Here is a 13762-nt window from a genome sequence, read left to right on the forward strand (position 1 = left end):
CCCCTCCAGCCAGCCTTCTCCTCCAATGAGGGCCTGGCAGGGAAAAGCCCGGCCAGGTGCCTCACGAAGCATTCTCGGAAGCCTGAGTCACTAGCTAATCAGAAAAAAACAGAGAAAATGGGACAAGTATTAAGTCTGAGAAAATTACATTTGTCAGCTTTGCACATACAATTACACTAACCAAATGGTTGGGATAATGCAATCACTGAGCTCCGGGCGCTCTCCCTCTCTCTCTAATGAGCATTAGTGGTGAGGCGGTGGGAGCAGGCTCGCCATCCTGTCTCTCTCTGAAAGCCCAGGTAAGGACAGGCGGGACCCCTGTCCCGTGACCTGCCTCTGCTTCCGTACCCCTCTCTCCTCGGGCTGTGTAGGGAGAGCGGAAAGGGATCTGCTCAGTCTAATTGAGAACCGGCCTGAACCTTGGGCCCAACCCGCAAGTCACCACAATTCATGGAGTCCTGGCTCAAACCACGGTCTTGCCTCCGAGTTGGTTGGTGACAGTTGGCTTACCGTTTTCTGAGTGGGATCATGAAAAGAGCACTGGACCGGGAGTCAGAACCCCTGGGCCTGGCCTGGGGGGCCTGCACTAGCCAGCTGTGATCCTGGGTGTCCTTCGTCTGGTGCCTGGACGTGTCACCAGATAACAGAGCTCATGTAAGTGGGGCCAACGTGAACACAGACAAGGGCGGGAAAATTGGTATTTTTTAAAGTCAAGGTTTGAAGTAGACAGTCTCCAGGTCCTTCCCCGTCCCCAGCCCTGTGGTCTGAGGGTGAAGGGTATGGCGTAAGGGAGCCTGAGTGTTACCTGGCCCGGCTCTCTAATTAACCCAGGACACAGCGAATGTGCCCAGAAGTGAGGGTGACAGGCTGTCCGTTCCCACATACGCTCCTGTGATTCAAGAACAGATGCCAATTCCAATGAGAAAGTTTTATGTGTTTCATATAAATTGATTGGGTCTATTTCTGCTAAACGCATTATCCATTCACCACAGAACAACTATTAGAGTTAATAGAATTTGTAGCGAGAGCCATTATGTTCTAAGCATGCCTTCTGGGGATGACGGCATTGCTGGAAAGCAGGCTTTGCGGGGCCAGCCCCTTGCTCAGAGCCTGGCCTCTCACACCCTGGGGTCTTCGTTCCAGCGCAGCCTTCTACGCTCAGGCTCTGCAGGCCCAGCCAGGCCCACCAGCAGCTGCAGTGGGCTCTCTCATATGCGGTCTCTCGGTTACTGGTACTATATGATCCTCCTTTTACAGATGAGGTGACCGAGGTCCACAGAGATTAAGTAACTTTGCCCTAAATTTTACAACTGATATAAAAGGCTAAAGAATGGCTTTTATATCACATAGAAAACTAAAATCTCCTAAGCCAAATAACATTTGGAAGGATACAGTTGTGATACATTTTAAAGCAGGGGTGGGGAACCTTTTTTCTGCCAAGGGCCATTTGGCTATTTATAGCATCATTCACGGGCCATACAAAAGTATCAGCTTAAAAGTTAGCCTGCTGTATTTGGTCAAACGTTTAATTAACTCACCCCTAATGCCTTGGCAGGCCAGACCAAATGACTTCGTGGGCCTTATACAGCCTGTTGGCTGGACATTCCCCACCCCTGATTTAAAAGAATCCCACTGTTGAAAAGGTCTCCTGGAGGAATCTCCAATCTCTCAAACTCCTGTTTCTAATGTCAGTTTTTGGTTAAACAGAGCACATCTGCATCTTCACTAATATTCAAAACAGTGCTCTAGGCACACAGTGCACCACGCACAGGCAAGAGAGCTGATCACTGCAGCAAACTGGCGGCCCTCTGTGCCTCCAGCCTTCACTGGTGCATGTGGCCTGCACTCAGTCAGCACCCATTCTATTGGGGGTGGCATCTCGAAGAGCTCAGCAGGCGTGGGGCCACAGATACAGCTCCTGGAAACGGTTAGGCACTGACCGTTTTCCTGCTCAGCTGGCCTACTATTGCATGGAGAGCCTCATGCTCTCTCCTGTTTTACTAATTTTAGATTCTCGTCTATTTATAGCAAACCAGTGATGACACAGGAAGCACCAGCCTTAACAAGGGTCCTGGGTGCCCAGTCACTGCAACAGGTGTGCCCTCCTAATTAGGATGTCACTCTTTATTTCGCTGCGCCTCTCTCCCCCAAACGCCCCAGGAAGAGAGCTGGCATCGAACTAATTCGGTTTCATGATTCCCATTACTGACATTAAGGAGTCTTGTCCAGTGCAAGCAGCTTTGCCCGCGGGAGAGCCAGTCCACCTCCCTAACGGGTGGCCAACACCGAGGCGCAGGGGCTGCTCTGTTGTGTGTCCACAGGTGGCAGGTTAGAACTGGAGGGTCCCTGGCAGAGTGCCGCCTGCAGCAGAGCTTCCCAGGTGAATGTTCCCTGTCCACAGGCTGCCTTCTTTCACCTGCCCATAGTGACTAAGCACATCCAGCATATCTCATTGATCCCTCCAACCCCCTCCCCCCGCCCCGCTAGACCCGTGTATCATCTGCCTCGCAGATAAAGGGAAACCATCTGATTTTAAAGATGTTCCTATTCAGACACACGTGCACAAAAGAAGTTTTGAGTACTGTGCTTAGACACTCCATCGTTTAATCATTCCATGAATATTTATGAAGGCTGGATCTGAGTTATATCACTGTCTTGGTTATTTTTAGGCCCAAATAAGTAGTAACAGTCCTCTGTGGATGTAAATGTTTTCTCTCCTTTGTTGTTATAATCATGTATGTCTTAGGTCCAGATGTTTATTTTTTTTAATCCCCACCCCCCAGAAGCAGCATGGCACAGCTTTTAGAGCACTGCCTGCCTTTGTTCAAGTCCCAGATGTGCCACTTGCTGTAAGTCACTCCCTTCTGCTTTCTGAGTCTTTGTTTCCCCACCTTAAAACATGGTGTTCACATCCCATAGGTGTGATGAAAGGATCACGCGAGAGAATATGTGTCCAGGGCTTATGTGAGCCACGATTACTTTCCCCGGTGCAGAATTGAGGAAACCGAATCAGAAAGGCTTTGGGACCTGCCCCACCAGTAAACTGCAAAACCAGGCACCAGCTCACTCCAAAGTCTTCCCGCCCTAACTCCACGCCCCCTAGGAGCCATCCCCTTGCTGCCTGTCGCTGGCCACAGTACAAAGGAGAAGCTTTGCTGCTTCCAGATCCACTGTTTCCTCTTTCCAGTCAAGAGATTTGCCTCAGTGTTCACTGCAGAAGATATAATTGATGTGTGGAATGTTTAAACTATAATCCAAGCCCCAAAGAGCTGCAGCCATTAGTGGCCACACTGAATGATTTGAGCCCAAGTGGTGGTGGTGATGAAAAGGAGGGACAAGGTAGTGTATGTACCGGTGTGGAGAAGTGGCGGGCAAACTATTTTCACCAGCATGTGCTGTGTGCCTGCTCTGAGCCAAGCTCTGGGGCCTGTCGCTGGGAATGAGTCCAAGTGTCCCTCCTGGAAACTGTGCCACCCAGAGCTGGACTCACATAAGCCCGAGATGAAGCCACTGCTCTCCCAGCACAAGAAAGACTGGTTCCCATTCCAATTTCCAAGCACACACACACACACACACACACACACACACACACACACACGGAGTTAGGACAGGACCCCACTCCATGGCTCTGACTTTATCCTCCCCTGGAGGGTGACAAGGTCTCATCCAAGATGGATGCTTTGCACATTATCCTGAACTGATCATCCTTCTTTAAAAGAAATCCAGTATCCTTTGAGAAAGCCAAGAATCAATAGTGTTACATTAGAACTGCCTGATCCTGGGCCCCACTGGAGAAATAGTGTAGCATTATCCAGCTCTGACAGACTACAAAACACCTCACAAACCTCTAATCTAACACTATGGACTAGTGTTGGAGTTACGACAAATGAAGATCAAACAGCTTAACACCACGCCCCGGCTCCTCTTAGCCACGGAGAGGATTCTGTCATCCTCTCGCCTGGCTGGCCTGAGAAAACATGTTTTTCCCCCTTTGGTTCAGTGAAAGGTTACATAAGTGGGAGACAACAAATGGTCCAGGAACTCTGGTCTCTGCACGCCTTGATTAAGATCATTTAGCTTCAAGACCATCAGTGCAAGTGCATTAAGCGCTTATTATTTGGGAAGTCCCCTTTTAATTATCATCCTCCCAGACTTGCTGGTCCTGCCTCAAAATCACGCTGCCTCCCCTTGAAGCCTGTTAACTCTCTCTGCTTGCTACAGCAAAGCTTCAGTGTCCTGAGCAGCTGTCATTTTGTTTAAATTCATCTAGGCCTGGAGCTGGACAGAGGAACTAGGAGGGGAAAGGCTGAAATGCTAACTCTAGGTCACAAAAGGGGATTCTTCCCACTTGCTCCTTCACCGGGAAGAGGAAAAGCAACGAGAGATGGCATTACCGTAGCCATTACTGAGTCAAGGAAGAGAGAGAGGGCCCTGGGAAGGACTCGGCCCAGCCAGTGCCCTCCATGCTGGGTGCTTACATAAATGAAGAGGCCAAAGAAAGTACTGGCTGCTGGGCCGGGGCTTTGGGGTGACTGGATAGTTATCTATTGCTGCATAATAAGTGACCATAAATGTGGTGGCTTAAAATAACATACATTAATTATACTAGTTTCGGTGGGTCAGGAAACTAGCAATAGCTCAGCTGAGTCCTCGGCTTCATAATTTCTTAGAAGGTTACAATTAGGTGTTAGCTAGGGCTGGGTTCTCATCTGAAAGCTCGAGCGGGAATGAGTCATCCCTCCACGCTCACATGGCTGTTGGCAGTTCCTGGAGAAGCGGTGAGGGAAGGGCAGGCAGGGTGTGTGGAGAAAGATATATTTTCAAAAAAATTCCAGGCCATTGGATCTGGGATGGCTGATTTGGTTTTTATAGTGAATGTCGACAGTTTCTTCATAATAACTGTTGAGAGCAAGTTTTATTCATTTAATTATAATTTATTAAGTAACTGACAGGTGGAATGATCCTCTTCCAAGATCCATGTTCACAGCTAAGGAAAATAAGGCATAGCTCAAGCTTATCCAGCATTCTAACTAAGAATCATAAAAACTCTCCAGAATAGCTCCCTGGAAAATAGGACTATTTCTTTTCCTTCAGCCAGCTTTATGTCTTTGATTCTAGTAATGAATCCATTCAGTCAATCAACTGATCAGTTCCATCAGCCATTGGGTCAGTGGAGTATCCACACTGCTGAGGAGCAGGATGCAAGCGTTTTCTTATAGACTGTGGGGCTCCTTGGGTTTCAGTAATGTGGGTGTGGGTGTCCAAATATGGGTGTGTGCTAGTGTGGTCCTACTTGCTCCACCCACTACTTTTCTTTCTGTTCTTGACATTTGGATTTCCCTCTGTCACGTGTCCCTGTTCTCCAGTTTATCTTAGAGGGTCTGGGCCCCAGACCCAGGAGCCAGGACATGCTTTCTTCTTAGCTCCAAATCACAAGCCTCCTTCAGCTCCTGCACCTCCATCAGCCCACCTGCCAAAGGTGTTACAGTCACAAAGGCCTTGCAAGGGTTTCACCCTTCGTGGCCTAGAACCAAACAATAAGCAAGAACTACTAAGAATGAAGCTGTGAGGGATTCTGGCTCCCCACACTGTTGCCTTTCTCTCAGGAGCCAGGGGACCTTACAATAGGAGTGAGCAAACCCCACTAATATAGCCCAGTGGTCAAGCCCTAGACCAAGGCTTTCTCTCCCCAGTCTGAGGACAGAGCAGATTAAGGCAGAAATCAATGACGCTTCAGGCCTGAGTGTGGCAAAGCTCAGATTTGGACCACCACCATTTCCCACTTAATTCTCAAACCACATCCATTATTTGTAACCACCAGATGGGTGAGTCTGCAGCACCCATCTCAATATCACATGCTTAACACAGCTCTGGCCTGAAGCCAACTTGGGGATAACCAAATTAGCCCCAAGGCGTCCCTTAACTTAATTTTGACAGTTCTGCTTTCAGGATAGTGTTTTTCCCTGTGACCTTTCTCTTCTCTCGCGTGTTACTGACGTTCCCTCAGGAAGAAGGGGTGGCTAAGAGAACAGCACAGCAGCCATCCCAGGGGCCATTAGAAACTCCCTCGATTGCCTGTGTCAGAGCTGTTTAGGGTAATTCAGTTCTGAAAGCAGCTTTTATCTCAACAGCCCTGACTTGCTGCCCTGTTGTTGGGGAGCTCACTCACTGGGAGGTTCCTCTCCATGAAACAATGTCTGCCTCTCAGCAGAGAGGGCCCTGGGCCTCTGGCCTTTATTCCTGGGAGACCTCAGCATTCTGAGGCATCCTGTCCGTCTAGAGCAGCGGTTCTTAACCTGTAGGTCGCGACCTCTTTGGGGGTCGAATGACCCTTTCATAGGTGTCACCTAAGACCATCGGAAAATACATATATAATTACATATTGTTTTGTGATTAATCACTATGCTTTAATTATGTTCAATTTGTAACAACAAAAATACATCATGCATATCAGATATTTACATTATGATTCATAACAGTAGCAAAATTACAGTTATGAAGTAGCAACGAAAATAATTTTATGGTTGGGGGTCACCACAACATGAGGAGCTGTATTAAAGGGTCGCGGCATTAGGAAGGTTGAGAACCACTGGTCTAGAGGAACTGTGTGAGAGCAAAGGAGCCAATGATGTCAGAGGGAGAAAAGATCATGTGTGTGAGCACAGCCAGTACAAAAGACAGGGCTAATGTTACAATTACTGATCTTACCACCTGCTAACTTTTCATCAAAAGATACCCCAAGAGAGAAACGACCAGAAAGCTTTGCACAAATGAATGGGGGGTGTGTGTGTATGCAAGCACGTGCAAGTACATGCAAACAGTCAGTCTGAAAAACTAACTAGAACAACACGGAAAATGCATCAACTAAAAACGGTGCTGCTGAACACGTAACTGCACGTACCCATGTGCCCACCTCAGCCTCAGGTTTCCTCTGTAACCGCAGGCCACTTGGTCACCTTTCTACACTATTGCCTATCTGATGAGACACAAGTAATCATTCTTCCCCCTTTCCTATCTACTGACCTAACAGTTGTAAAAAGCTAAACTTACTGGAGGATGGAGGTGCTACGTAAATGCAATGTAACTAAACACCTTGAACTTGAATGGCCCACAGATTCCCAGCCCTGTTTGCTCACAGCCATTGTAGCATCCTTTTATCTGAGATTACACTTCCCATGCCTTCTACCATCCGCCAAATATAAGTTTCAAAATATAAATGCATTCCAAAACTATAAAATAAAATAGCTGCCCCTCAGCCTGATACACAAGAGAAGTTTAGGGCCACTTTCACACCCTCCCCCAGCATTGGGTATAAAATACATTAAACATAAGAAAACATCAGCATGAACACTAAGAAAATATATCTGACAGTAGAGAGAGAAGAAAGTGAGTCAGTATAAAATATTTATATCTGAAGCCATTTAGTGAAGGGTCAAACAGAACAACTAGCTAAGTCTGGGTGGCACTATGAAGAAAGAGTTAAATTCTACTTAGTGAGCTGCATGATGTAGCAGCAGCTTCTAGGCCATGGTCATTGGCAATGTCAATGAGTTGAAATCTGAAAAACCCTACAGTCCCAGGAATTGGAATGCAGGTAAGGAACTGATCAGATAGATGGTATAAGGGTTAATCATAGCAAATGACCTCAAGTAATTCCTACATTAAGATTTTTTTCAAGGATTCTGGGAATATGGTGGTGATGGCAGTAACAGCATAGTTCTTTTTATCTCTCTGAATCCTTCCATGAAAACAGAGCAACCATATATCAAAACTGAAAACCCATGAATATATGCAACAAACATGTTTATAAGGTATTCCCCTCCAACCCCAAAATACAGGTGGGTAAGGACAAAGCACAAACAACCACAAGGCCTGCATAGTGTCAACACCTAAGCAAGAGAAAGGTGAGAAAAGCAGCAGGCTGTCTTACAAACCTGAGAGCAGGAGAAACCCAAAATAGCTAACAGCTATTTGCTGGAAATGACAGAAAGACAATATGAGAGCCCTTTGCCCAGTTCAGTGGCCTATGAGTACAAGGGGCCCATGGTAAGATCTGAAGCAACAAGTGCAGTCTGGCCACCAAACCTCCTTTCCAGGTAGGGCCCACACTGGGAAGACATTTCTGGAAGTGAAATCAGTATTGAGTAATATAGGAATAATAGAGGTAAAACAATAAATAAAAGGGTTTCCAGATAAAAGTGTGTGGGGATGGAGGGGTGAAACAGAGCCAGAAACATTAGTAAGCAAACTGCCATATTTTTAAACACTATATATTTTTAAAATAACAAGAAGTATAAAGGAAGCTCTGTGAAGTTAGAAAATCTCCTGAACCCTTAAAGTTCTAGAAAAGTAATTTCATATAAAAATGTATAACAGAGAAGTATCAAGATTAAATCACATACAAAATTACAATAAGAATTTTTAAAGAGCCTCGAGGACAGAATAACTGTACAGAAAAATGAAAGCATAACAAAAATACATGCCCACAGAAAAGATCAAAATTATAACCTCCTATTTCAAAATGAGCTAAATGACCATAAAACCATGATATAAGACATGAAAAATAGCATATCAATATTACAAAACATAAAAGACTAGGTGGTAGAACTCAGAAAAGAATGTAAAATGAAAGGAAAAAAATCAGAGATGAAAACTAAATTAGGAAGGAATTCAAGAGCAAATAAACACAACAGTTAATGCCTTACAAGAAATAGAAGGCGAAAGAGAAATTTTTAAAAAATAAAAAAGATGACATACATCAGAGCTAGGCAAAGAAGATGCAACATACAGATAACAGGAGTGCCTGAAGATGAAACAAATACTTAAAGCTGTAATTCAAGAAAAACTTTCATAATGAAACTACTTATTAAAAGAGTACTGTATGCATCTGAGAATATTGGCCAGGAATGAGCAATAACACAGAATATTCTAGTATAATCACCAAATCTTTAAAGAAAAAAAATACTTTGGCACCTCAGAAAAAAACAAGTGACTTATTAGAGAATAAAATTTAGATCATCATCATAGTGTTTTACAATTACACTTTATGCCAGAAGAAAACAGAGTAGCACATATAATATACTCAAGGGTAAAGAATTTTATCAACATCCAAAAACTCAAAGAGTATTCCTCCCATGAATCCTAAAGAATCTACTTGAAAACAAGCTTCAGACAACCAAAATGCCTGGAGATACACCCGCATGACTGATGTAAGCATTAAAGACGTAGTATTTACAGAAGTAAGACTAAGGACTAAAGAGGAAAGAGTACCATGTGTAACCGCCATATGCCCAAACAGTGTAGGTAAAATACAACTTCAAGGAATATGGGAAAATGGAGAGCACATATATTTTTAAAATTTTAACAGATCTCAGTTTTTATATTGATGATGGTATTGTGGTAGTGTTACTACTCTGACACTATTGTGTGCTTAATGATGGAAAAGTAAATGAGTAATTATAGAATATTTTAATTCTATTAGAATGTTCCTAAGAACCAAGATTCTCAGTGTGGAAAAAAGAAATATGGATTAATATAGAAGAGATTAAAACTCTGTAATCCTGAATTTGAATTGAAAGTATCAGTGTGACAATGGAATACTATGCTGCTGTAAAAAGGAAGGAACTCCTACCATTTGCAACAGCATGGATGGACGTGGAGAGCTTTATGCTAAGCGAAATAAGTCAGAGAAAGATAAATATCACATGATCTCACTCATTTGTGGAATTAATGAACAATATAAAACGATGAACAAAAACAGATCCAGAGACAGAGAAGCATCAGTCAGACCATCAAACCTCAGAGGGAAGGCAGGGGAGGGTGGCGGTAAGGGGGAGAGATCAAAGGACTTGTATGCATGCATATAAGCATAACCAATGGACATAGACACCAGGGGGGTGAGGGCAAGAGCTGGGGGGGGGGCGGGTTGAGTGAGGAAAGGGGGGATAACAACACATGTGTAATACCTTAATCAATAAAGAAAAAAATAGTAATAAAAAAAGAAAGTATCAGTGTGAGCTCATGAGGTATTTTGTCATATCCGTGTGTGTACTTCATATATGTGTATGTTTATACTGATATACATATGTACACATACAGATATTTCCTAGCTCTGTCACTAAAGAACCCTAGACACAATCACCAACCAGTAGCAATAAGTGTCTCTAGCCTTCAAGGTGTGTAATGAAAATACCTTTTCCCAAAAAAGCAAAGACTTTGGAGAAAATGGCTGAACCCAGGTCTAGGGAAGGCACATCTTGTCATACCAGAGAGCAAGAAAGCAAAACAACCCGGGAGGCTTACCACTGATCAAAAAGGTGACATTTTCAGCTTCTAAAGGATAACAGGGGTCAATTAGAACTAAAAAATGTGTTTAAATTCAAGAATTTATATCATGTATAAACAACTAATTGGTCAACTTTAGAGGATGATAAATAACTAATTCATTATCTTGAAAACTATAATAAGGAGAAAGAATTGAGCATTTATCCTGCATGGGTAACCAAATAGTAGATGAGAGGAAGCATTGCTTTATAAATGTGTTCCAACTGATAAATAAGAAGAAAAGGTATAATTTGAGTATCATTATTTTGCAGCTCCCGATAAATACATGGGCCTAGGCATTAAGCTTCTACAACTGCGAACATCAAAAAAAGAAAGCAATCATCGGGCATTGATTGTATATCTAGAAGGGGCACTGCTCCACTGTTTAAAGAGTTGAGACAGATGGTAGAAATGTTTTAACCTCCTAATGGCTACAATATGTACATTATTTTTACTTCACCCTAATAAGGAGCATAATTTATTAATTTTTCATTACGTATTCAAATTTTCCAATTTACAATAAAGAATGGTGCTGTATACATTATGGATGATGAATTTGGTCCTGGTTTGATGTAATGGGATCTATGATGGTGATCAAAATGGTTCGATATACCACAGGTCCCATGAAGTTCAGCCCAGTCAACAGATAAGGGTAAATTTCAGTTCTAAGGATCAGAATCAAAATGGTACAAAAGGACCCTAGCCGGTTTGGCTCAGTGGATAGAGCATCAGCCTGCAGACCGAAGGGTTTTGGGTTCGGTCCCAGTCAATGGCACGTACTTAGGTTGCAGGCTTCTCCCCGGCCTGGGCCCTAGTAGGCGAGCATGCAAGAGGCAACCAGTTGATGTGTTTCTCTCACATCAGTGTTTCTCTCTGTCTTTCCCTCTCTCTTCCACTCTCTCTGAAAATCAGTGGGAAAAAAATGTCCTCGGTGAAGATTTTTTTAAAAATGGTACAAAAGGTTCTTATGAGCCATTGAGTGCTCTTCTGTGATACAACCACCTCGGCCTTCAGCATGAGGCAGATCCTCATTATTGCGATTAACAGCCGTAGTTGAGAACTTATTTTCTTTTGTATCATGCTTTATTTCTTTGAATTCAGTTGAGCAGACAAGATGGCTTAACAACAGTAATAAAACCAGTACAATCGCTGTCTATCCCATGGTTTTTCAGCATTGTGCTGTGTATTACTAATTGATTTGTTTCTTCTTAGAGGGTTCTGCTATATACTTAAAATGAAACCCAGTGCTTAATGGATTTTTCTTTGCTCAAATGTCTAATACCCAATCAGTATTTTGATGTTTGTGGGTTCTTTATACAATTTAGATGTGAGTGAATATTAAACTAGGCTTCCAGTGTGTGGTAAAAGAACAAGATAAATGATAAGTAAGAACAAGTTAAAACTCCATAAATGAGTTTTAACACAATAGTTTTTTGTTTTGTTTTCAAAGTAAGAAAAGAGGACACAGCCAGCCTTCCTTCCTTCCCTGCCTCCAATCCAGCTCCTCCCTGCGGCCATTTGATCCTCTCTAATGCCAAATGCTGCACTTTGCTTAGGTCATACTATAATGCCAACTGGAAGTCTAAGTAGTAGGTATTATTAGGGTAGGGTGCCAAGCCCACACCTTTAGCTCTCTTCCTCAGCACACACATAAGGGAAAATATTTATGTTGTTATGTTATGTTATGTTATGTTATGTTATGTTATGTTAGTCCCAAAAAATGTATACACACTTTAAAAACTGATAGCTCAATTTTGGAAATGAAATGTATTTTAATAAACACTGCCCTTGTAAGCATTCAAAGTGTGTGTATACATTTTTGGGATACCCTATTGTATCACACTTGTCTTATGTCTCTACCCAGATTGATGAGGCTGAGGCTGTCCCCAAACCCGGACTGCTTGCTGTAGGTATAGACTGGGCCTGCAGAATAGACTAGAGATGATGGGAGGAGTAGATTTCTCAGCTCCCTGCACCTATCCTCATCCCCAACTCACTAATTTAAATTCCTAGGAGCTGCTGGCAGGCATCTATTCGCATTCACAGACACTCCCATCGCCATATTTCCTATTCGTAACAACAGCACCAGCCTTGGGTGTAGGCAGGAGTCATTGACACAACTCACATTTTTAGAGTTTTGAACTTTACAATGACCTTTCATACCCCTTGCTTCCTTTCATTCTAATGCCAGTCCAGCCCCTTATACAGATGAAGGAACTCATCTAGGCCCCACAGTCAGTAAGTGATGAGACTACCCCCAAACCCAGGTGTCCTTGCCTATTTCAAAGCCTGTGTCCTTTCCATTTCACACAGCCCACTCCCCCAGGTCCCCACCTCCCCACGCACCCCCACCCCCAGCACAGCCCATGCGTAGGATTTGGGCAAAAGAGCCCTTCTGCTAAAGTGTCTTCAGTAAAGAGTTACAACTCTGAATTAACAGGTTATCCCTTTATAATACAGATAGATCAGAGAATTAACATTCAGCCATTCACACCAAAGAATTCATCAACTACTTGCCCTTGAAACAACCTTCAGAAACCAGATAGAAATCAATATCTTCATTTGAAAAACAATGAAGTCTGGAAAAGTGTTGGGCAGCTGTAGGCCTCTCTTGTCTCCCAGATCTGGGGCCAGGGCAGTGTCACGGAGCCCACCACACCTGGCCCAGGTTTCAGATGATCAACACTGCTGGTGTGAGCCCAATCTGATCGCTCGTAGTTAGTAGCCCAAATTAATCTTTCATTTTTGCATCATTAAGTTATTTGAAAGTTTTCCAAAAAATTTCACTTTAACGTTTTAGTGAACAAATTAATCTTTCCATAATTTCCTATAGGTAGAATTCGACTTAATCTCTATAAAAGAAAGTAATTTCTTTTAATCTTATAGTGACATTTTTGTATTTGAAGTCAAAGCCATGTATCAAGAACATGGTATTTTAAAGTCCTTATAGGTTATAAAAATGTTAGAATTCCGGCCAACATGAAATCTGACTCACAGACAGAAAGTGTGAAAGGAGACGGCCCAGTGGCGGTGGAGGGGTGGGGTGTGCTGAGTGTTCCAGAGACACCCCAAAGGTCATCTAAGGACTTGGGGTGCTCCAGGTGATGACAGATCCTAGGCAGTGGCGAGAGGCTTGGAAAAAGAAGGCCGGCACCAAAAACAATGTGACCCCAAAACCCCCAAATGTGACCCGCTTCCCTATTTTTTCCACTGTTTCATCGAGAGCCCAAGAGCTGCTTATTGCAGTTCTAAACCCCAGTGGTTACGAATAAGGAGGCCAGCCAGGAGTACAGGTCTTCCTAATCCCACGGTCCTGGGTCCCCAGGCCAGTGAGGGGTCAGGGAGCTGACTGTGTCCAGGTTACTCTTTCGATCTTCTCCACACTAAGAGGATCCTACATGAAGATGAGAAGTCCTGGGGACAGGTTAGATGCAGTCAC

The 13762-nt window shown here is 43.6% G+C and overlaps 1 protein-coding gene across 1 annotated transcript in view; it reads left to right on the forward strand.

Moving 5' to 3' along the window:
- The window catches only part of ALK (anaplastic lymphoma receptor tyrosine kinase), a 579333-nt gene that overhangs the window by 520775 nt on the left and 44796 nt on the right, over positions 1 to 13762 (forward strand).

The sequence above is a fragment of the Myotis davidii genome, unplaced genomic scaffold, assembly GCF_000327345.1.
Source record: "Myotis davidii unplaced genomic scaffold, ASM32734v1 scaffold238, whole genome shotgun sequence".
Taxonomy (NCBI): Eukaryota; Metazoa; Chordata; class Mammalia; order Chiroptera; family Vespertilionidae; genus Myotis; species Myotis davidii.